Source organism: Neovison vison, chromosome 1 (genome assembly GCF_020171115.1).
Source record: "Neovison vison isolate M4711 chromosome 1, ASM_NN_V1, whole genome shotgun sequence".
NCBI classification, from domain to species: domain Eukaryota; kingdom Metazoa; phylum Chordata; class Mammalia; order Carnivora; family Mustelidae; genus Neogale; species Neogale vison.
This window is the reverse complement of record NC_058091.1, coordinates 117,425,090-117,450,210: the sequence shown is the minus strand read 5'-3', so window position 1 is coordinate 117,450,210 and position 25,121 is coordinate 117,425,090. Positions and strand designations below refer to the sequence as shown.

The 25,121-nt window shown below is 48.5% G+C and overlaps 1 protein-coding gene and 1 pseudogene across 2 annotated transcripts in view; both read left to right on the top strand.

Annotated features, from left to right (window-relative positions):
• The window catches only part of PPARD (peroxisome proliferator activated receptor delta), an 80,310-nt gene that overhangs the window by 38,677 nt on the left and 16,512 nt on the right, over window positions 1–25,121 (top strand). The window contains exon 1 of one of the 2 annotated variants that reach the window (XM_044254865.1): window positions 20,487–20,576. The exons of the other annotated variant lie outside the window; for it this stretch is intronic. The gene's annotated coding sequence lies outside the window, so the exon portion shown is untranslated. Of the gene's footprint in view, window positions 1–20,486; window positions 20,577–25,121 lie in introns of those variants that run through there. 2 annotated transcript variants of the gene reach the window in all.
• Window positions 4,198–4,835, top strand: LOC122910209 (annotated as a pseudogene).

The following is a 25,121-nucleotide window of genomic DNA, read 5'->3' as shown; positions in this document are numbered from 1 at the left end:
GTGATGGTTTGTGCAGCAAGGAGGGGAGTCAGCCAGGGACAAAACCAGGGAGGAACATGAGGGGAGGGCCATCATTTTAAAGGCTGTTGAAGGAAGAGCCAGCAGCAGAGTGGGCAGTCCCTAGAAAGACTGGAGAGAGAGGCAGAGCCCAGATCAATAAGGGCCTTGTACGGCCCAGCCAGGAGCTTGAGTTCATTCTTGGGGCAGCAGAAAGTTTTTGAGGAGTCCTAAGCACGGAAGTAGATGTGATTCAGTTTGTGATTTCAAAAGTCACTCTGGCTGCAGACTGGGGAGGGGGCAAAGAATGGAGACAGGGGACCCTTTTAGAAGATTGTTGTAGTCATTCAGTTGAGGTGAACCAGGAGATACTGGGCACTTGGATGGACAGTACTTGGTTCACTGGGTACCTGGACTGTTTGGATCTTGGGGGATCCTGAGGGAATGAGGGAATAGCTCAGGGAGTCTGACTTCAAGGTTGAGATGTCAGCCAAGAGGCCACCCAAACATAAACCAGGAAGATGATAATGGAACCCACCTCACTGCTCATCTGGTAGCTGGAGTTTCTTGGTTGACCTTGAAGCTCCTGTAATTCCTCAAAGTCAAGGATAAGGCTTCAGAATGGGTGGCCCTGCAGATGAGAGAAAGAGACAGACAGGCCTTGCAGAAAGGTTGCTGCAGTCTTCTCTCCCACCTCTGGGAGAGCCAGGAAGCCCAGAAGCCCCCTGGGGACCCTTGTCCTTCTGCCCCTCCCCCTTAGGTGGCTTCTCCCAACCTTGCGTGTGTATGTTCATTGGGAGATGGGGAAGCCAGGCCCCTCTGAGGCCCAGACCTGTTTGAGCCACACAGCAGGGTGGGCAGCACTTTGCCTGCTGTGGCCCTACGCTCCGAGCTCCTAGCTCTGGGCTGCTAAGCAGAGGGTAACATTGCATCAGACGCTGCTCCTCCTGAGGCCCCAGGGGTTGGCACAGGTGAGCCCACAGGATGTAGGCTGACTTGTGCTGAAATGCTGCTGCCAGGCCTGTTGCGGTGTGTGCCCCGAGTCTGGCGCCCGAGTCCGGTTGTCAACAGGCTGTCCTCAGTTTACCCTCAGGATGAACTTCAGTCATTTTACCTTGTTTTTATGTTAAAATGTCTGTTTATATAAAAATACCCTGCCGATGGGTGAGACAGTTATAGGACCAAAAGTGGCTGAATGGCTGTGGGACCGCAGCCCCACTCCCCGGGGGCGTACAAGTAAGGGTATTCGGTTTCTTGTGTATTTTTCCAAAATTTTCCAGGCACAGACTCAAGTGTATGTGTATTTCTCCTCTTCCTCCTCCTATCCCCTGTGTCAGTGGGGAGCATAGAAATGGTTTGGACACCTGGCTCTTTGCTTAAGTATGTCTTTGACTTCTTTTCCCCATCAGTAGGTACAGATCCACTGCATTTTTTTTTTCAATCTTTTTTGTTGTACATATAGCCAGTAATTTTCCAACTGTTTTCTGGTGTGATCCTCCTAGCCCTAGGGGGAAGACAGACCGGAAGAAATTTTTTGCAGCTCAGGATACTCTGTGAGCAGTGAGGAGGTGAGAGAGGTTGGTTCTTGTTTAATGAAGAGTAAAACAGCATCTGTCCTCCCAATTGTTTGGGGAGCAGGATTGAGAGGTTCATACATATGTGCCCGGAAAGGTCTTGGGAAGCAGCATCTGCGGAATGAATGTGGTGGGTGGAGGATGCCTTGGGGCAAGCTTCCCCAAAGGGAGTGGGACTTGAGCCAAACCTCTACAAGAGATGGGGGTAGGAATGAGACCAATAAAAAAGGGAGGACATTGCAGGCATGAGCAGAGGCATGGAGTTGCAAACATTGGCTAGGGCTCGGGGTCCCGGGCACTCTTGCTTCCCCGTCTAGCCTGGTCTCGTCATTCAGTTAGCAGATGCTCACAGGCCTGCTTTGTGCTCAGCCCTTTTGGTGTCCAGAGAGCAGCAGAACAACTCCGTGGGTGCTCACACTGCAGCCTGGAGACACTGTGTGCGTGACAGGCAAAACTGGTTGGTGTTGGTATGGGTCAGACTAGGACCTGACTGGTTCCTGACTGGGAAGGGGCCTGAAGAACCTTCTGGGGTGCTGGAAATGTTTGGGATCTTGAGCTGAGTGATGATCTTGTTGAGAAATGTAAGACTTCGCGGGGCTACATGTGGAAGATTAATGCAAACCATACCCCGTGACCCTAGGTGTGTTATATTCCTGTTACAGAGTAGGGAAAGGAGCAAATAAATAGCATATCCCCAGAATAAATCAGTGAGTAAAATGCAGTAGCCAGAAAGTGTGGGAAGGGCTGTGCTTGCGGAAGTACAGGGACTTAGGAGCACATCGCAGGAGGCTTTTCTGAGGAAATTGTCTATTCGCTGAGATTTGAAGGATGAGGAGGTATTAGTCAGGTTAAGAAAGGTGAAGTGTCCCAGTTGGAAGGAACAACCTGTGCAGAGGCCCAGAGGCAGAGAGCCCGATGTGCTGGAAAGTTCTGGGTGAACTCAGTGTTGTGTTTGGAAGGACTGAGAGTTCAGAGTTCAGACCCTTACCCTCTCTCACTGTGTTGTTTCAGAAACCCCCTAGTGAGAGTCTCTAAGCCTCTCTCTGGACTTACAGGCATTGGAACCAAAGCACTTCTCTGCTTCTGCCCTCCCCCTTGCCTCAGAATTAAGTCCCACTTAGTAAGTAGGAAGTCAGGGCCATCCATATTGGGGCCCTTTATCTGTCCATCAGAGAGGCGGACTCCCCAGCCAAAGCGGGGAACCTCTGTTCCCAGAGCTGCTCTGTGTTTTCAACTGCTTTGCCTCCTCACTTGTCCTTCCCTGGGAGTGCCTTTCCGAACTTTCTGACTCTGTTGGAAGAAGGACCATAGCAACTACTCCAAAACGATCCCTGCTCATCCTGAGTTAGAAATATTTCTTCGTCGGAAGTGTCCAGCTCCCATGTGGCCTCCGTCACACAGCTTGTGTGTGCTCGCTGTCTTCAGGGGCAGTCTCTGACTTACTCCTTTTGACATCCCCCTGTAGGAGTGAGTCTAGGGCAGTGCTGGTGCACAGAGTTCCCAAATCAATCCTGTAAACAATTTTTTAGTAGAGGGGCTCTGGCTAGAGGTGGGTGGAAGGTTGCTAGGTTGGTGGGGTCTTAGGAAAGCCTACCTGGCAAAGTGTCAAGATTCTGGTGCTTCCGAATTCCCAATGTCTCCTAACTTTTAAGGATTTGGGAACCAGGAATTGAGTTTCCTAAGAATTCCCCAAATCATGAGTTATTCTGTATCTTTCATAACATTTCATTTATGAGTTTTTAGTCATATTTTTTTAAAAAATAATTAAGTTTTAAATTTTAATTCCAGCATAGTTAACATACAGTGTTATATTAGTTTCAGGTGTACAATATATAGTGATTCAGCAATTCTACACATTAGTCCGTGCTCATCATGACAAGTGCGTGCTTTAATTCCCTTCATCTGTTTCGCCACCCCCCCCACCTCCCCTCTGGTCACCACCAGTTTGTTCTCTGTAGTTAAGAGTCTGTTTCATGGTTTGTTTCTCTCGCCTTCTCTTTCTTTCATTTGTTTGGTTTTTTTGTTTCTTAAATTCCACACAGTGAGTGAGATCGTATGGTATTTGTCTTTCTCTGTCTGGCTTATTTCACTTAGCATCATACTCTCCAGCTCCACCAAATGTTGTTGCAAATGGCAAGATTTCATTCTATGACTGAGTAATATTCCATTATATGTATATATACCACATCTTCTTTATCCATTCATCACTCGATGGTCACTGCTTCCATGATTTGGCTGTTGTAAATAATGCTGCTGTAAACATACATCAGTGCATGTTTCCTTTTGAATTACTGTTTTTGTATTCTTTGGGTAAATACCCAGTGGTATGATTACTGGATTGTAGGGTAGAAACACTTGTCATTTTTCACATGTATGAGTTTTTTTTTTTTTTAAAGATTTTATTTATTTATTTGACAGAGAGAGATCACAAGTAGGCAGAGAGGCAGGCAGAGAGAGAGGAGGAAGCAGGCTCCCTGCTGAGCAGAGAGCCCGATGCGGGACTCAATCCCAGGACCCTGAGATCATGACCTGAGCCGAAGGCAGCGGCTTAACCCACTGAGCCACCCAGGCGCCCAACATGTATGAGTTTTTAATAAGAATGAGAGGTCGGGTTTTTTCTTTCGGTGCTGCGGCAGCCACCATGAATACGCTCAGGCTTCATAAGAGGCTTGCTTCCAGTGTCCTCCACTGTGGCAAAAAGAAGGTCTGGTTGGACCCCAAAGAGACCAATGAAATCGCCAATGCCAATTCCCATCAGCAGATCCGAAAACTGATCAAAGATGGGCTGATTATCCGGAAGCCTGTGACTGTCCATTCCCGGGCTCGGTGCCGGAAGAACACTTTGGCCCGCCGGAAGGGCAGGCATATGAGCATTGGTAAGAGGAAAGGTACTGCCAGTACTCGAATGCCCAAGAAGGTAACCTGGATGAGGAGGATGAGAATTCTGCGCTGGCTGCTCAGAAGATACCGTGAATCTAAGAAGATTGATTGCCACACGTATCATAGCCTGTACATGGAAGTGAAGGGTAATGTGTTCAAAAACAAGCAGATTCTCATGGAACACATCCACAAGCTGAAGGCAGACAAGGCTCGCAAGAAGCTTCTGGCTGACCAAGCTGAGTCCCGCAGATCAAAGACCAAGGAGGCTCTCAAGTGCCATGAAGAGCGGCTTCAGGCCAGGAGGAGGAAATCATCAAGACTCTGTCCAAGGAGGAAGAGACCAAGAAATAAAACTCCCTCTTTTTTGTCTGTACACAGTGGCCTCGGCAATAAGAGAGATCAGTTATTCAATAAAACAAACTTTTATCTGCTTAAAAAAAAAAAAAAAAAAGAGAGGCCATAATCTGATTTATTTTTCTGTGGTAAAAGTTTCAGAGGTTTTCTGTAAAAAAATGAAAAAGCATAATATTAAATGCAGGGTTTATTATTATGAGGAACACTATATTGTGACAAGACTATATATTTTATTAACATGTAAAAGTGATCTCTACCCGATCTAGATATTTGATCAGAGAAAATGCTAAAGGATGAGAACATTAACACAAAATGAATGCCAAATAGAAATAATGGAATGATTTAAGGATAATACTATGAACATTTAATATTTAAAAGTCATTCTTAAAGAATTATAAATTTTTATTTCTAAGTTTCCAGACACTAAAATTCACCCATTTTGGTGTGCACTTCTGTGAGTTTTGGCAAATTTATAGTTATACTACCATGATTCAGGTAAAGAACTGTGCAGTTACCCCCTCAAAACAATAACATTCCCTTGGCCTACTCCTTCATAGTCAAACCTCCCCATATCATTTACTCCTACTCCATTATCTGTTCCTATAGTTCTGCCTTTTGCAGAATGTCATATGAATGGAGTCATAAAGTACATAGCATTTTTTTACCTTTCACTTAGCACAATGTATTGAAATTCATCTGTTGCTACTGCATTCATTTGTTCCTTTTTATTGTTGAATAGTAGTCCCTGGTAAGTTTGTTTATCCCTTCTTCACTTGAGGGACCTTTCAGTTTTCAGTTCCTGACAGTTTTGAAAAAGCATTCGTATGCTGAATCCTTGCCAGCACTGTATGAGAGTTCAGTTGCTCTTTACCCTATCAGCACTTAGTGTTGTCACTTTTTGTTTCATTTTGGCGATTCCAGTAGGTATGTAGTGGTCTCTCACTGGTTTTAATTTGCTTTTCCCTAATGATTAAGGATGTTGAGCATCTTTTTGTGTGCTTGTCATCTATTTATCTTCTTTAGTGAAGTATCTGTTCAGTCTTTTGCCCATTTCTTTTGTTTGTTTGTTTAGATTTTACTTGTTTATTTGGCAGAGAGAGCACAAGGAAGGGGAGCAGCAGGCAGAAGGAGAGGGAGAAGCAAACTCCCTGCTGATCAGGGAGCCCCATGTGGGATTCAATCGCAGGACCCTGGAATCATGACCCGAGCCAAAGGCAGATGCTTCACTGACTGAGCCACCCAGGCACCCCAATTCAGATTGTTTTTTTGTTTATTTGTTTGTTAAGCATGTTTCCAAAAGCATCTTCAAGTTGGAAATCAAGGTACACATTACTTCATATAGGCTCATTTCCTTTTGTAGTGATGAAAGTACTTTGCTTGCCCCAATTTTGATTTAATTACTGCTTTTACTAATCAGTGATGCTTTATTAATTCAGATTTTAGATCCATTTCTGACTTTGTGTCCTTAGAATTCCACAATACTCATATGTTTTGTCTGTATTTCTCCCATATCAAATAGACACTGGAAAATGCCAGTGAACATTACTGAGTAGTTTAGTAGTATTTGAATAACCTAACAGGTGGATCTCCTAACAAAATTAAGAGCACTACACAAAATCATGTGTCAAAATTGCCAATTTAGGGGCTTTCTTTGCTTCTAGACTTATTTCTTAGAATGTACTAGTAGATTTGTACATACTATGTATTTAAATATATTAATACATATTTGCAAGAATATGTTAATGACAGATGGGGCCATAAACGCACACATACAGCATGGCAGTGGCTACAAGCAAGACTCGATTAGATTGTGACCACTTCTCCCCTTCACACTCCTGTCCTGGTTCCGAGATGCCAGCCTTAACCTTCAACTCTGCATGTTAGCTTCTTGCTCCTGCTTTGACTTAAGTCAGTGGAGTCTTGCAAACCAGTAACATCTCTAGATTGATTGTTAAGCTTTAATTTTCACCAGAGGATTATCATACTTTTCCTATTTTCCTAACTTTTCAGTTGATGTTTCTCAAGTTTGGGGATTAAATAAAACATAAATTTCCCAAGAAATGTTGAGAAGGAAGTTTTGTATGGAAGTACAGTCAAGAGTTATCACAAGTCAGGGTGGCTCAGTTGGTTAAGCACCTGACTTGACCTTGGCTCAGGTCTTGATCTCAGGGTCTTGAGTTCAAGCCCCACATTGGGCTCCATGCTGGGTGTGGAGCCTACTCAAAAAAAGAGAGAGAGAATGAGATCACAGGGCAGCACTTGACAAAATTCAGCTCTTGTGCCAACTATTGTGTGGTTCCCTACCAGGTAAGCTCCACAGGGCAACCACCAAGTCTGGTCCATTATAATGCCTCTGGGGCCTGGTTTGGTGCCTTTACCCAAGGTGGGTGCATGACCCTTAGAGAATACTCCATGAAAATTGTTGGCTCAGTAAATGGGTTTCCAGCTAATGGCTGGCTGTCTGGAAGCAGTGTGTAAACAGCTGTGGCTGATGGTGGTTCACGATTTAGAGTTTTGTGGAAGATGAGCTTCAAAAACTCTGTGAGATCGTTATTGTGCCAAGCTTTGCATGACAAGCAGAATTTTTATATTCCCGACACTGGATACACAATACACGATACACAACAATGGAACACGATACATCCGAGTCTCTGTTGAGAGTCATGGGTGAGCTGAAGGCAGAACAGCCTTTTTCCTCTCTGTTTTTCATTTAATAAAAGGTCCAAGCCTCAGGCGAGTTGAAAGAAGAGTGTGGTGAACGTCTCTTACTTCCTTCACTAAGATTCATCAGGTGCTAACAGTCTGTGCATTTGCTTGACACTGTGTCATCGATTGTCCACATTCCATATTTGTTTGGTCATTTCCTTGCGAATAGATTTCCAGTTATCATTTTTTGGGCAAACCCACATAGGTAATGAGTGCTTCCTGTTGCTCCACATCAGGCAGCGTGATGGCCCCAGTTGGCCCCAGTAAAGGTGATGCTAACTTGAATCACCTAGTTAAACTGCTGGCTGGGAAGGCTGCTTTTGTTGTAAGGCAGAGCACTTTGGAAGGAACTTTTCACCAATGTGTTTCTCTGTCAATTGCACCTGCTACTCAGAAGCATCTCGGTGTTGTCAACAAGGCCCTGGAAGCCAGGAAACTGGGGTGGGGGACCAAGCTCTACAGCCATTTCTCCCCAAAACCGTAGGCAAATTACATCATCGCTCTGGGGTGAGTAGTTAAACATAAAAGGAAATAGCTACTCAGAGAGGTGAAGCAATTTGCCCAAGGCCACTCAGCTAGTGAGTGGCAGAGCCAGGATTCCCAAGCTGAACCAGAACCCTGCCCTTGTCCTTGATGGCAGTCTGCTGCCTCGGAGGCGCCCCATCATTCTTTTGGTGGCACCAGGCACTCGGTAGTGCTGCTCAGAACACAGCAGGGCACCAGCCCTTGCAGGATCCGAGGCGAGAGGGAAAAGAGAGGCGCCTCTCTGGCACGTGGCGGGCTGTGCTGTAGGAAGGCGTGGGCAACTCAGGTAAGCTGCTAGACGGGCTCTCGGACTCTCCTCAGCCACCTTTGGAATAAAAGCTTTTGTATGGATGTTACAAAGTTGAGGCCCTTGCGCTGTTCCAGCACACACCCCCCCCTAGACAGGGAGGTGCAGGTTTCACATACCCGGCCTTGGCTTATGCTGGGGTCAGCGCCCAGGATCCCGACTGGCCCGTGAATTCCAAGGGCAGTCGAGATGGGTGGAGGGGGTATTCCCTCAGCCCGCCTGGGTTCCTGGGGTAGGGAGGGAGACAGGAAGTATTAATGGGGGAAAGGTGTGCAGAACCTTGCCAAGCAGGTCACTGTGGGTGGGGAGACACTGCCTGCGTGCTCTGGATGCCCTGGGAGTTGGGTGGAGGTTCTCAAGGAGGCAAGAAGAGAGGAAGGCTGCGGCAGTGACTCTGGAGTACTCTGGGGCCTCTCTGCTGGCCCTCTGCTCTGGCGGCCCACCAGCCCACCACCCAACATCTTCCCAGTTAGCTCTCTCCAAAGCAAGTAGCACCTGAGCACGTGGTGAGTAATGTCTGTTCTTCATGCCCTTCCAGTGAGCAGTTGTTAGGAGGAAAACAGTGGCTCCGGCTCAGGCAGGATATGGTGTGTCAGGACCCTGTTGTGCTATTGCTATGGAGCTGAGAGTCCATGAGAATCAGCCTTCCTGAGTTCCTGCTGCTTCTCCTTGAGTTGTTCATCTTCACAAGCCTCCCAGAAAGTGGCCAAATCCAGGGCAGGGCCACAGTGGCCTGACCAGGAGCAAGCTGTGCCTTGTGGGCCCAGAGGGGAATTCTGGGGAGTTCTTCTACCTCAGCTGATGGCCTCCCTGGGTCCTGCATCTTATAGAGATCCCTTAGGGCTCAGGCAGCCAGGTCGGCAGGGACAGAGGGTCCCCCTGGAGAGAACCCCAGAGGAACAGCGGTGTTTATAGACAGGACTCCCCGTCATCACTGGCGGTAGCACTCAGGGAACAGTGGTAGTACTTCACCTGATTCTCTCCAAGAGAGTTCCGTCTTCCTCCTGCCAGATAGGGCAGAAATCCACACTGGGAGCCTGACATGACCCGACATGTGAGGCCTTCCGCTCTCTGGATGAATTCCCCAGGTGCCGTCCTTCTGTCTCTCCACGCCCGGTATTTCCCCATCTTGTCCTGCGCATCCCTCGTCCTGGCTCTGAGTCCTGAGAAGTGAGACAGCAGATTTTTTTTTTTACCAGCTTTCCCACTGAGAGCTCTGAAGGCTGTCTGTCGTTCAGCCGTACAATCCAGAAGCTGCCGCCCAAACGATAATGCGATTTGGAAGGTGAGGGTGTGGGCTGGTTTTCTGACTCTCCAAGGGGCTTTGATGTTGAAAAAGGATGTACTGGTGTTCCTGAGACTTGAAGACTCTTGTTTGATTTGCGCTTTCATTCCTTTACCTCTGGCTCTGGTTTCCTCTTTGCAGGGGCTTCATGCTTTTCAAATATTTGTTAAATGAGCCCTTATCTAGGACCTTAGAGAGCAACCGCATAGGTGTGCGCTTGAAAGCGCTGAAGGTGGGGGATGGCACCTGGGTGGCTCAGTCCATTAAGGGTCCGACTCTTGGTTTCAGCTCAGGTCATGATCTCTGGGTCATGAGATTGAACCCCATGTTGGGCTCCCTGCGCAGGGAGGGGAGTCTACTTTGGATTCTCTTCCTCTGCCCCTTTTCTCTCTCTCTCAAATAAATAATAAATCTTAAAAAGAAGGGAAAGGACAGGGAGAACAGAGAGCAAGTTCTGAAAATGTCTTTGAGATTCAACACCTGACAAGCTTTGCCTCCTCTGGTGTCCATATTCACCCCTAGTTCCCAAGCTGGTTTCACTCAAGTGAAATCCAGAGCTTTTGTTAGGGAGAAAGCAAGAAATTTTTAAAGGAGACTCCTGGCTCTTCTCAGCTCCCCTGCAAAAGACATTGATGCCTGTTTTTATTTTAAAGATTTTATTTGTTTATTTGACAGAGATCACAAGTAGGCAGAGAGGCACAGAGAGAGAGAGAAAGAGAGAAAGAAGCAGGCCCCCTGCTGAGCAGAGAGCCCGATGCGGGACTTGATCCCAGGACCCTGGGATCATGACCTGAGCCGAAGGCAGAGGCTTAACCCACTGAGCCACCCAGGCACCCCTTGGTGCCTCTTTTTAAAAACAATTACAACTACATACTTCTAAAAACTATTACTCTCCCTACCATCACACTCCTTTTTCCTCCCTCCCATTCCGGACTGTTTTCCCTTAGTAATTGTTGGGTTACTGGGCAAACGTGTGTTGGCTGTGTACATTGTCTTAAATGAAATGGTTATGTGGCAGATGTGAGAAGGGACCCCTTGCCATCCCCTCCCAGCGGGGTGTCAGGGCCATCCTGCCGTGGCCCCACATGTGTACCGTCTGCTGCTCTGGTGGGGGTTGGGGTTCTGCAGAGAGTTCCATGGCAGGAATGTGCCAGAATGTCACATCATGAGATTGACTTCTTTACCTTGTTCTGCTTCATCTCGCTTCTCTAAAATATTGATGTCTCGTGTTTGATCACGCTTTTAAAACCTTTTTTTTCTTTTTACTTACTGAATAGTGCATGTTCGTTATAGAAAATTTAGAAAAATCATATAAGCAATAAGAGAAGAAACAAATATTACTCCTAAGAGATCACCACCATTGATATTTTGGTGTGCAAATTGTATAATACAAATGTTTTTCACATTGAATTTCTTACCCACGCCTTGCTTCTTCTGTTCAGGACAGCATGTGGATACTAATCCCGTCTCACAGTTGGGAAAACAGGAGCACAGAGAGGTTAGAAGGTCACCCAGAGGTACACAGCAAAAGAGACCAAGCTGGGAGTACACTTGTCATATAGGCCTGAATTAACACTCTACTCGTCTCCCCTCCCCTGTATCTGCACCTCCAGACAGAAAAGAGTCATGCTGGGGGTCTGGATTTCAGCAGGACCGGGGCAGTCACTGTAATTTGTCCAGTTGCCTTATCCAGAGGTTAATGAATAGCACCTAGAGGAAAGCATCTCATGACACTTGGGCGCCTTACTGACTTAGGAGAAAAGATGGGTTTTAAGTATTACCACTCCAACATTCTAGCTTCATCTTGACCATTGGAGGTTTTAGGAGCCACACAATAGGAGGGCATGATAAACGAAGGAAGAGGAGGGTCAGGAACGGTCCAGTGACAATTGCTTCGGTAACTGAGGTCTCATCTGGACAGGATGGCTTGAGGGGAGGGAGAGGTGCAGGTCAGGACTTGGTGACCAGAGATCAGGAAATGGACCGGACCAGAAGCGGAGGTTTGTTGGAGGATGGGTTCACCTGCCAGGATGCAGGAGCCTTTTTAGCATGAGAGGGGCTCAGGATTGGGGGTGAGGAGCAGTCCGGTGGAGAGGCTGAGAGCTCCCACCCTGAAGGCAGACTGGCTTATGGCTCCGCGTCCTGATCCTGGCTCCGTTGGGCATGGAAATTACTTCACCCTTCCCTGCTCTGTCTTGTCATCGGTAAATGGGAATGATAATAGTACCTGCTTCCTAGTTCCCACTTGCAAAGCCCCAAGAAGTCACTAATGTAAGGAGCTTACAGTAATGCCTGGCATGTAGAAACACTTTGTATGGTGCGCTTAACACAGAAGTTGGATAGGCCCCACGTGAGAGCTGCGGGAGGGTCTCCGAGCTGTGGTTTGGCTATGACCTCCTTCCCCAGCCTTCTCTGGTCCCTGCCACCCTGTCTGCTTGTGTCTGTCTCCATCCACCCCCTTCCTGGGCCTAACACCCTGCATTTCCCCCACCTAGAACAACCAGCCCTCAGTCTATAGTTAAGAAGCAGTCTCCCCCCTCCTTGATTTTGTTTTCTTCTCTGAATTCTATGTTTTCTTGAGCACGTTTTACTTTAAGATCATTTCTTAATGATCTTAACCCAGCTCTCCTTAGCCTTGAACCCTCTCTGAGGCCTCCAACAGAAACCGTTTCTTCTTTCTCTGGACTTAACCACTCTCCCCCACCCCCTTCCCCGTCTGTGTGCAGCTTTCCCTGAGGTTATGGTAGATACGGCCTACCTTCCTCCATGATTGGAGTGTAAACACTGGAGGATTTGTCACCACATCCCCACCCTTGCCCTGAGAGGAGCCAAGGCCTATGAGTGACCTGGGCCATTTTCCAGTGACTACTACCCATGGGGTCTGCTCAGTGAGAGGATTTTAGAATCAACAGGAGGTAGGAGATAGATGCCCCAATACTCACTCCTCAGGGGGAAAATTAAGCCAAGAAAAATGAACCACTGCCTTCCAAGGTCACCTGACAGATTAGCAAAAGAGCTGGCCTGGACCACAATGAGGTACCCTCAGCCTGCTGATTCTGGACTCCCTGTCTTCCCGTATACTGCATTTCTAGTTCGTTGTGGTCCTGATGAGCTCCTCTCTTAACTGGAAGGGTCTGGAGAGCAGGCTCAGTTACCCCTGGAAAACTGAAACTGAGACCAGATCTCTGTGGCACTGTTTCAGGCCCAGCCATGAATGGAAATCTTTTTTTCAATTATAAAAAGTTATTCATTCATTCAGTACATATTTATTGAGCAGTTACTATCAGCCAGTCATGGCTGTAAGACTTGAAGATCAGTGTGATTCTAACAGGTGAAAATTTTTGCCTTGTGGGGTTTATATTCTTTTGGGTAAAGACAATCAGAAAACAAAAGTCTTTAAAAATACTTACATATATGGGGGCGCCTGGGTGGCTCAGTGGGTTAAAGCCCCTGCCTTTGGCTCAAGTCATGATCCCAGGGTTCTGGGATCAAGCCCCATATTGGGCTCTCTGCTCCGTGGGGAGCCTGCTTCCTCCCCTTTCTCTGCCTGCCTCTTTGCCTACTTGTGATCTCTGTCTGTCAAGTAAATAAATAAAATCTTAAAAAAAAATTTTTTTAATTTTTAATGTACTCACCCCATTCCAGTCAGTGGTGAGAGCTATGGAGAAGACTGAAGCAGGAAGAGAAATGGAAGTACCTGAGGGTGGGCTGGGATGGTTTTTTGTTGTTTTTTTTTTTTAAAGATTTTATTTATTTATTTGGCAGAGAGAAATCACAAGTAGACGGAGAGGCAGGCAGAGAGAGTGAGGGAAGCAGGCTCCCTGCTGAGCAGAGAGCCCGATGCGGGACTCGATCCCAGGACCCTGAGATCATGACCCGAGCCGAAGGCAGCGGCTTAACCCACTGAGCCACCCAGGCACCCCTGGGATGGTTTTAAATTGAGTGGTCAGGTGTCACTTCGAGCAGAGGGCAGACAGAGCCAAAGAAAGAGGCAGGCCACTCCAGGTTAGCACGGGACAGTTTGAATAAGGGAAGGGAGCTTGCTTGCAGGGCTTATCTGGGTGGCAACAAAACAAATGGATCCGCACCCCACCCACCAAATCTTGAACGCTTACCAGGAGACCTTAACTATAGTCAGTCATGTACACCACGCAGGTGTTTTCAGTAACACATCCCTATCTCAAGACTGTGTCCTTGGAACAGCCTCTGGGGAGCAGGAGAGGCAAACAGAACCCGCATTCCAAAGACTAGGAAGGGGGTGAGGAGCTTTCAGTCACCTGGGTCTGGCTCACGGGTCCATTGCTGGGTTGACTTTCACCTGGGAGCAAAACCCTGAGGAAGTATATTTCAGCTGGAGGGAATAGCTGCAGAGACACTGCAGGAAGTTATCCCTGTTGCATTGAATACCATTGGCAGGGAGGCCATGTGCCTGTGCACAGTATGCCAGGAAGGGAGCCAGAGGGCAGGCACCCATTCTGGAAGGCCTCACAGGCCACCGTAGAGATGGGCAGGAAGCTCCTGGAGGGATGTGGTCACAGGAAGGACAGTATTGGACTTAAAAGGATCAATCTGCTGTGTGGAGAGTAGAGGGCAAATCCCAAAGGAGAGAAGCCAGTTGGGAGGTTGTTGGAATAATCCAGGCAAGAGAGGATGTTGGCCTGGACCAGGATCATGGCAGTGGAGGTAGTGAGAAGTAATTAGGTTCTGGGTATTTGTTAAAGGCAGAGGCCATAGATTCGCTGACTCCAACATTTTGGCCTGACCAACTAGAAGGTTGGAGATTACCTTCACTGAGATGGAAAAGACCTTGGAAGAAGGTCAAGGGCTCTGTTCGGATACCACTGGGCATCCATGTGGAGATGTCAGAGAAGCTGGAACTGGAGAACTAAATATGGGAGTCATAAACATATTTATTGAAGGTATTGAAAGCTACGGGCCAGCTTCAGGTCATGTAGGGAGCGAGTGTAGCTGGAAAATGAAAGAAACCTTCAGACTGGGAGCAGCAAAAGAGATTGTGTGGGAGCAGCCAGCAAGCCTAAGAGCCAAGTAAAAAAAGGTGTAAGGAGGGAGGATCCAGCAATGATATCGCATATTGTGATGGGTTAAGTGTTAAGGTAAAGATAATACGTGTTTGGTATATCGAGTTCAAAAAGTACAGCCACATAAAAACAGTAAATCACTTTCCATCTATGCATACGAGGAAACTTGCCTCCATTCTTTCTCTAGTCATTTTTTTTTAAGATTTTATTTATTTATTTGACAGAGATCACAAGTAGACAGAGAGGCAGGCAGAGAGAGAGAGAGAGGGAAGCAGGCTCCATGCCGAGCAGAGAGCCCGATGCGGGACTCGATCCCAGGACCCTGAGATCATGACCTGAGCCGAAGGCAGCGGCTTAACCCACTGAGCCACCCAGGCGCCCTCTCTAGTCATTTTTATGGGAATCCTGCTGTCTGTGTAGTTCTGTATTTTATTATTTTTCACTTAAAAAGAAGTTACTAAATATTGTACAGAAGTGTTAAGTTTCATAGCTGGGTGGTACTCCATTTGTCAGGGGATGCCTAATTTATGTAACCCTTCCTCTGTTGGGCATCGAGTCATTTCTGTTCTTTTTCATTATAATATTTCTCCTTATTATAAAAAGTTATTTCATTATTATAAATAACACTGCACCAAATAGCCCAGTGCATTTTCCTATGAGGGGAATTACAGAGTCAAAGGACATGAACACTGTTAAAGGTGAAGCTTGAACTTGGGTGCCGCAGTTTCTCCTGGATGGACTGACCAACGTTGTCTTAGCTATAGGGTTCTTTCCTGTCTCCCCTCCCCGTGGAGAGGTTCAGAAGTGACTCAGGCCTGCCAACCCCCATTTTGACCTCCCCCTTCCAACTGTGAGGCCCGTATCTCCTGGGCTGGGCTGAGTTTCGTTCCCTCTCACTAGACCTGGCACCGCCTCCATGTGCTGCGCACCCCCCGTCACCACCAGCCTCTGTTCCCTCACCCAGTTTGTTCACGTGGCCAGCAGGAATTAGAGCTTCCCTTGGAGGGTCATCATGGTGTTAAAGTGAAATAATCCATTCTAGTGCTCAACACACATTAGTCCTGTCTGCCGCCCTCCCACAGGGTTGATTAAACGGGATTGTGTACACGAAGGCGTTCTGTGAACTTTAAAGAGCTGGCTGGTGTCCCGGTCTTTGTTGTTTAAAAAGAAAAGGGTATGTGTAGTGACCTCTGGCCCCTGCCTTGTAACCACATAGCTCCCAGAGCAGGGCCGCTGGTCCACAGTTCAGTGTGCGGGGCATAAGAGCTATGTGTCGGGAGTCTGGGGGGCTTGGATGGAGTGGTCAGGCCCAGGAACGTGGCCCCTTGTGGCAGTCAGCCTCATAGCAAGTGCCATGTCTGCTCCCCTGATCCGCGTGTATGTCTGTCACAGCTGGGAATCAGTAAGACCAGGACAGTGCGAGGGGGCTGGAGCGAAGGACGTCGGAGCCCAAGGGGACCTTGGAGGTCATCTAAGCCCACACTGATGTTTTACTCGGAAGGCACCGATGGGGCAGCTGGAGAAGCATGCAGCTGGATGCAAGAGCCTCACCCCTCTGCTCTGTCGCGCTGATCTTCCCGGGAATGCATAGGCAGCTGCGTCCCATGCCCTGCCTTCCAGGGCTCTGGGAGGCGGCCTTCTCCTTCCCATTGGTGGCCCAGCTAGGTTTGCTGTTACCCTGGCTTTTCAGAAGCCGACTGAAACCGTCTCCAGCCTGCCCTCCACAGCAGCCAGAGAAGCTCGTGTTTAAATGCAGCCCGGATGCTGCCCATGCCCATCCTCTTCAGAGCACTCCTAGGCGCTCTGCTGCTCTTTGGATAAACACTCACATCCTCAGCTTGCCCTTTGAAGCCCCAGGTGATCTCCAGCCCCTGCTAGACCAGCCTTCCTGTGCTCTCAGAGGGGCCCTGCCATCCTCCTCTCTCCGTGGGGCCTTATCACATCTCTCCTCCCCTCCGCCCCAGGACCCTGCAGGCCCACTTCGCAGTCAGAGGCGTCTACTGAGCACCCACACTAGGCTACCACGCTCTGAGTGTGACCCTGCTGTGCTTGGCCTTTGTCCTTCAGAGCACTGGTTGTCATTCCTAGTTACATATTTATGTTGATCACTTGCCTGATGTAGCCCGGCGCGTGATAGTAGGTACTAAACAAATATTTGTTGAATGAGTGAATGAAAGCAGCTGGCAGCAGCTGGCAGGGCCCGGAAGAAGAGTGGAGGGGCACTGACAACCCCACAGCCGTAGATCCTGAGGTCCTCAGATGACACATCCTGGAAAGGTCCCCTGGTATGGCCCCCTGCCTGCTGGCACAACCACCCTTACCTCAGGAGGCTTCTCTGAGCAGTGATGCATCCTCCTTTCTCCCTCGGGCTTCCAGGAGGAGAGATCTGGGTCTTTCCTGGGCAGGCCTTTCTCTTACCTCATCAGTATCTCAGCATTTGATTCCGTTTTCTTTGTTCACCACACTTCTTTAAACATCTCCCCCACCCCCATCATTAAAGTAACCTATGCTCTTGGTGAAGAAATTGGAGAACACAAGAAAAATAGAAGAAAAAAAGAATCACCCCTAGCTGGACCCCTCAGAGAAAAGTACCATTCACAGTTTGGGCCATGTCTTTCCAGTTTTGTTTCTTTTGCCTTTTGTATGTGTTTCGACATCACTGAGATTCTGTTGTCTATAAAAACTGTAGGGTTTTTTTTTTTTAAGATTTTATATATTTGAGAGAGAGAATGAATGAGAGAGCACAACTGAGGGGGAAGAAGAGGGAGAAGCGGACTTCCCTACCAAGAAAGGAGCCCAACACGGAGCTTGATCCCAGGACCCCAGGATCATGATCTGAGCCAAAGCAGATTCTTAACTGACCAAACCACCCAGGTGCCCCCAAACTGGAGATTTCTGATATGTCCTTGGTCTTCAGTAGCTCCAGCCCAAGACAGCCAGGGCAGTGCTCAGCGCCTTAACCCTTACAGCGGGAAAGGTGATGGCTGGGGGTCTGGGTCTCCCAACATACTCAGGCAGGGCGGATCCCAGATGAAGAGCTCTCCCCCCACCCCCCCTCTCTCCTCTGCCACACTCTGTAACTGCCTGAGGTGGCTTTTCTTTCTATTTTAGCTTAGCTAGCTCCATTCTGCAGGGCTTAGGGGCCTGACTCTTACTGGAAAAATTACATAATGTGAGGGGCAAGGGTGGCCTCCTGCCTGTCTTTTCTCTGGTTTCTGATCTCTCTGAATAAAACCAGCCCCCACACTACTTCTGGGGGGTTGGCTTCAGGTGGCCTGCCAGCTGTTCATTGCTGCACAGGCCTCTCCTTATGCCCTGAAAGGAGTGGGGTGACCTGGATTGGCAAATGGGGAGCAAAGAGCCCCGTGGAGTTGCTGGCCTGGAAAACCAGGGCACTGGGTCAGTACCTAGATTAATGATTGATTGGAAAGCTTGGGACAGAGTCAAGCAGGCTCATTCTTCCATGGCCTCTCTCACTGCCGATCCTGAAAGCACTTGCCAGGGAAATGGGGCAACCTCTGCCCTTGATCCTGAGACTGCTGACCCTCATCCTCCTCGAGTGGCATGAGGGTGGAAAGGGCAGCAGCTGGGTCATCTACATTGGGGTGAGGGAGCACAAGAAGTAGAAGAAGGTTTGGGCCCAGTTCTCTGAAGGAGAGGCACATGTCTAGAGTAGGGTACTCCCTGTCGGTTCTCTTCTACACAGCTGATTGTAGGGCAGGGGATTGGGAAGTTCTGTATCTGCTTAGGTCCCTGGAATAGGGACGTTTCCCTATTCCTAATGGGACTATTCCTAATATTTCTAATGGGGCTAGCACATTTGTAGATCTGCAGTGTCACTTGCTCCCTATCATCCCTTAAGATGAGCCAACCATGACGATCGTGGCCACAGCCACCTTCCCTGTTTGTCGGACATACACCGTACACTCAGCACTGTTCAACCCTGGCTGTGTGGTTATTTAATCCTCCTGACATCTGTTCAGCTTGGGGAATAGCATCCCAAATGTTGGGCTGAGGAGCTCTGAAGAGTTAGTCTCTTCCCCGAGTCCCAGAGAGGGTGGAGCAGAGCCAAGATCTGAATCCAGACTGGACGCAGAAGCACCTGGAATTAACTTCTATGGAGTATTGCATCTTGGGGCGGTAATACACGGAAACTGGTACCGTGGCAATGCCAAGTAGGACTGAAAATACTATGCCTAAGGTTAACAACATCTGTGAGTTCATCCAGCAAGTGTGTGCAGAGCACTCACTAAATGCCAGGCTCTGTGCCAGGTACTGGGGACCTACCTCAGCAAGACAGAGGGCATTGTCTGGGAAACTGGTAACAGCATGGTGAGGCCAGGCCAGCTGCCTGACATTGCACTTTGCTGCAGTGATCGCAGATCTGGAGGGCCCGACCCAGGTTTGCCTTAAGAAGGAACAGAATGAGGCTGGTCGGCGAGCGTTTCCTCCTCAGGAAGGGGGTGCAGGAGAGCCCACTCTTGAAGGAAAGGAGTCAAGGGGGCAACATTCAAGGCTGAGGCCAGTACGAGCCTGTAGGGTCAGGGAGTGGTGCTGGCACACAGGGTGAGCGGGATGCCTGGAGAAGGAGCCAGGGACCAGAGCCTATGGCTGTCTTCAGTCCATAGCAGTCATTTTCTGGCAGGGAGTATCCAGAAGGACTTTGACCCGGGATATTCTTGACAGATAAACAGTTGGGGATTGGCGGCTAGACAAAGAATTCAACAACTATAGCTCCAGACTGAGGCTAAGAGCAGCTTCTAGATCCAGCAGGGCAGGGACATACCATCTTCTGGACATACCAGTCTTACCTGGCACCACTTGCAAGGCCCGTAGTGCAGTGATTAACACCTCAAACAACCTGCCTGGACTCTAGTCCTGCTGTTCCAATTACTGTGACCTTACTCCGATTTCTGTGTGACCTTGAGCCATTTATTTTCCCTGTCTGTGTGCAAATTCCTCATCAGTTAAATGGATGTAGTAATAGTACTTGACTATTAGTGTTGTTGGGAGGATTATATGTCCGGACACACATAGCCTGGGATATAGTAAGCCCTGGGAGAAGGGAAGCCAGTACCGCTGAGATGGAGGTGGTGAGCTGGAGGCTTAGAGCTGTGACCCAGCTTGGGCTCTGGCACAGGGAGAAGCCTGGCAGGCTGTACCACAGCTCTGAGAGATGAGTGGGGCTCCAGCACCCTGCCTGACCCCAGTCCAAGCAGGCAGCCTGCTGGTGGGTGGCAGGGGCGCTCCGCCTCCTGAGGATGTCTAGACTTTGGGGGATGGATTAGGGCCCCAGGCAGCTTTGTTGCTTGGACACCAGGCCTCTGTACAGCTCTGGGTCATTTGAACTAAGCTCCTGATTATCTCTGCCCATGAACTAGACCTGCCTGATGGCAAGTGGATGGAGTGTGCGCCTCCCCCTTGCCTTCCCTCCCAAAAGGCCTGGCATTCTTCTTGGGGGAAAAGAGTGGGTATTGGAGGGGTAGCTCGGTCAATTAGGCATCCAGTTCTTGGTTTCAGCTCAGGTCATGATCTCACTCATGGGATCGAGCCCCACGTTGGGCTCCATGCTCAGCATGAAGTCTGCTTGAGAATCTCACCCTCTTCCCAGACCCCTCCCCCTGCTCACACACACACACACTCTCTCTCTCTCTCTCAAGTAACTAATCTAAAAAAAAAAAAAAAGTGGGTACCAGAGTGGGAGCACTGGGTTTGCTTGCACTGCTGGCTTGTGTGAGCATGAATACAAACAACACACATGTGTACGTGCCAGAATCAGGGTGGGAGGGCATTTGTTTTACAAGAAATTCTTTCGCCAGAGACTCCATTTTGTGTCTGAGGGCGGCAGAACAGCACCTCCTCATTCTGGCTTCAGGACCCTTGTCCTATCTGATGACAGCACCAACCTCGTAAGTGGGCTGACACTGGGACACAATCAGGGGTTTCTGGCTCTGGGCCAATAATGGGGGGTTGCAGCAGGAAAACCCTGGGCTTCCCAGCCACACCAAAGTTAGACCTGGTGCCTGCATGTGCTCCTTCAGTGCTAGGGCTGCAGAAAGGAAGGGAAATAAGGTCCGCTGTAGGAATAGTGGCAGTGGGGTGGCAGCCCCCTGCGGAATGGCCAGCCTGCGGGCCTGGGCCCAGTTGGGTCAGGAGAGGGCCCCTGGATCAGAGTAACCCTGACCAGGCAAGCTGAGAACAGCAGTGGCAGTGGGGCGGCCTTGGCTGCAGGCAGCTGGAATAGCCGGGGCTGTGTGAAAATGTGGTTTCTGGCAAAAAGCAAGGATGGGCTACAGCACAGCGGTTCCATCTAAATATGAAACAGCCCAAGGGATGTGCGTGGGTTTTAGAACAACCAGACTGCTGTTCCCCTCCCCCTCCTGCTGGTCACAGCCAGAAGGGACAGCTCCAGTCAGGGGAGGAGCATCCGCCTGGAATACAGGGCCCCTGGCCCCAAATCCAGAACTCTAGTCAGAGCCCAGATCCACATCTGTTTCAAGAGGCATCCGTTTTCACCCCCTGAAACTGATAACAGCTCCCTCAGTCACGTGAAATAACCTTCTGCGGGTGGCAGAAGCAGAAGCTGAGGCTCAAGGTGTCAGAGGTGCGTAAGGTGGCCCACCGCCCGCGGTTCTTCGGAAGCCTGGCCAGGCTCAGACCCCATGATGTCTGAGACCCTGTGGTCTTCTGCTTTATCCTTGGCATGTTCTCCGAGAGACTGGCTCCACAAGCCTGAGCTTTCTGTCACTTCCCACCCCAGAGGAGCACACAAGGTTCGACTGCCGGAGCTTGGGAGAATGGAGCAGAGCCTCTTTTCCGTGCACCAAACATGGCATGTAGTGGGCGCTCAGTCAGCTCCCACCCCTTGCTTCCAGGACTCAGGACTGACCGTGAACTCTGTCCCATCTCCCCAGAGTCACTCAGAGGATCAGAGGGTGTGAGGGAATGAGCGAGAAAAGGTTTTATCAAGTTATCTATATGAGGCTGTGTTGTAGTTTTCCCTCCTCTGTTTCCAGCTGCTAAGGGGGACCCCAAATCTTCATGTCCTTCCTCCCCAGTTCTCATCACCAGTCTGGTGTGCATTTCCCTGTGTCCACTGACAGCCAAGCTTCGCATAGCCAGAAACGGTCTGTTCTCAGCCTCACGCCACTTACCCTGTGGTCATTGCCACCACTGTGCTTGCAGCTTGTGGGAGTCACATCTGAGCCTTCTTCTGTTAGCATACTGCCCCCTCTTCAGTCCTGTGGAGCAGGACAAATCAGTGTCCCTGGTCCTTGTTACTCAGAGAATTACTCGTGTTTTTGGAGCGTTTACTACGTGCCACCATCTCCACTGACTGCTCCTGGTGATCATGGCCAAGGTCCTTTTCCCAGTGTTGACGCCAGCCCCCTCCCAGGAGCCCATTCTCCTCTTTAGCTCAGTGTCTGATACAGCGTTGTTTCTGTTAGGGTTGTGCCTGCAGCTGAAATCTGGCAAACAGGGCTTGTGAAACGGGCGTTTCCTTGTCTCCCGCAGCAGGGAGTCCAGAGACAGGCATTCCAGGGCTAGGGGAGCAGTGGCCTGGGACCCCTTCTCTCCTCCCGGCCCACCTCTTAACCTGTCTGCTGCTCCTCCAGCTCCAGAGCCAGTATTCCTAGCCCAGGCGGGAAAAGGGGAAGGTAGACATTGGTCTCTGCTGATCAGGGAAAAAACTATTTTCAGAAGGCCCTCCCAGTAGATTTCTGTTTATCTATTGGTCAGCATTGTCTCACGTGAACACAATAGCTGCAGGGGAGCTTGGGAAATGGAGTGTTTGACTAAGCATGTGCCTGATCCAAAAAATTGGGCCTCAGTAAGGAAGAAGGGGGAATGGCGTTGGGCAAACAACCAGAAGGCTGTCCCTTGTAATCAGAGCCACATGTATTCAGGGACTGCCATGCTCCAGGTCTAATTTGATGACCAGTGATTGATCCTTGAGGAACTGATTTATGCTAAACAGACTCAGATTCTTGCAGGAGGGAACACCTCACACAGTGGGTATGAGCAAAACAGCCAAGGAAGTGACCCCACAGGAAATAGCCGGAACCGTGGATGTCAGTGGCTAGCACTTGTCCAGGTAAAGGGGAGGCCACTGCTCAGCTCCCAGGGTGGTGTCGGCGCCATGCGGGTACCCAGTGGCTAGGTCTGCCCAATTTTCAAGAGAAGCCAGAAAGCCAGGAGTTTGGGTTTGTTTGTTTTTTTTTTTTTAAAGATTTTTATTTATTTGTTTGACAGGCAGAGATTACAAGTAGGCAGAGAAGCAGGCAGAGAGAGAGGAAGAAGAGGCTCCCCGCTGAGCAGAGAGCCCGATGCGGGGCTCGATCCCAGGACCCTGGGATCATGACCCAAACCAAAAGCAGAGGCTTTAACCCACTGAGCCACCCAGGCGCCCCAAGCCAGGAGTTTTTAAGCTTTTAAAAAAAAATTCTATTTTGAAAAAACTGGAGAGTTACAGAAATCTCACAGAGATCACGCAGAGTTCCCATGTGCCCTTCATCCAGCTTCCCCTAATGTGAACATCGTAGAAAAATGCCAGACACTTACCCATACTAAGAAATGAACATGGCTTCAGCGCTACAAAGAGAGTTTTATTCAGTCCTACCAGTTCTGCTACCACTGTCCTCTTTCTGTTCTAGGATCCAATCTGCCTTACGTCACATTGAGTTTCTGTGTCTCAATAGTGTCCCATCTGTGACACTTTTGCAGTCAGAAAGCTAGAGTTTTACATGACTTCTAAGTTTTCCTGTTCTACTGTAGTAATTTGGCAACCACACATGCTATTTATGGTATCGTAGTGGTTACCTCAGACGTTTTTCCATCTGTATTTGCCCGAGCACCTCCAGCTGTCTCCCTCTCCTCTTCCACATTATCATTTGTAGATTTTGCCTCTTTATTCCAGTTTAAATGCTTTTCAGAACAGATAGCATGCCTGTAGTTCAGAGTTTAAAAGGCACAAAAGGTACTGTGGAAAGACCTCTCTCCCGCTAGCGACCCAGAGGCGACCAGTATTCCCAGTTCTTCTGGAGCCTTCCTGCCTTACACACACTCACACACACGCAAGCAAACAAAAACTTTGGTTTATCTTTTTTGCATGAGGTGTAGCTCTTCAATTCCTTCTGCCAGTTCCTCTATTCCCTTTTTAATATGTGGATGGAGATATAAAGATACTTCCATTCTGGCCCATAAACATCATGATTCTTGTTTGTGGCTGCATAGAATTCCTGTCCCCATGTCCTAATTTGTTTACTAAGCCCCCTGATTATAGACATCTGGTGTGTCCCTTGCCTCTTACTAGTCCGATAGTACTGTAATGGATAACCGTGTACTAACGGAAAGTTCTGTTATTTTGCTAAAGTGGAAACACAGCTGTTAGCATAAAGCCCAGAAGTGGCATTTCTGGGTCATAGGGAATGTGCACCTATAATTTAGATAAATGTAAGCAAGTTACCCTCTTCAGAGGTCATGCCAGCCTACCTCTCCCATCAGGGCTGTGGGAGATTGTTTCCCCACGTGTTTAGCCACATGTTAGCATTTGTTTTAATCTGATCTTAAAAAGTGTATTTGAGTATTGTGTATTTCTTTTTTTTTATGAGTGATGCTCAGCTTTTCAAATGGGTACCTTTTTTGTATACATGTTTCATATCTCAGGCCCATTTATCTGTGAGGTTGCTGGCCTCTTGTTTATAGGTAATGTTTTAGAGAAATTAGCCCCTTGATGAGAGTTGAAGATATTTTTCCCAGTTTATTATCTTTTTTTGTTATGATTTGTTCTACCATGTTGAAAGTTTATATATGTGTGTGTGTATATTTGTACATATATATAATTTTTTAAAGTAGTCTCTGTGCCCACCATGGGGCTTGAACCCATGATCCTGAGATCTAGAATTCTGTGCTCCATGGACTGAGTGAGCGAGGTGTCCAATAATGCATATGTTTTGGGTGGGTTTTTTTTTTTAAGATTTTATTTATTTATTTGACAGAGATCACAAGTAGGCAGAGAGGCAGTCAGAGAGAGAAGGGGAAGCAGGCTCCCCGCTGAGCAGAGAGCCAGATGTGGGGCTTGATCCCAGGACCGTGAGATCATGACCCAAGCTGAAGGCAGAGGCTTAACCCCCTGAGCCAGCCAGGAACCCCTGTATTTTTGTTTTAACTTAAAATTTTTTTTTATTTACTGGGACCTCATCTTGATAGAAGATTTGAGGTAGAGATCCGTCTTAATTTTTCCAGATGGCTACTCTGTTGCCCCATTACCATTTATTGGAGAACCCATTTGTTCTCTTTGATGTGAAGTACTGTCTTTTTTTTTTTTTTAAGATTTTATTTATTTATTTGTCAGAGAGAGAGGGAGAGAGAGCAAGCACAGGCAGACAGAGAGGCAGGCAGAGGCAGAGGGAGAAGCAGGCTCCCTGCCGAGCAAGGAGCCCGATGTGGGACTC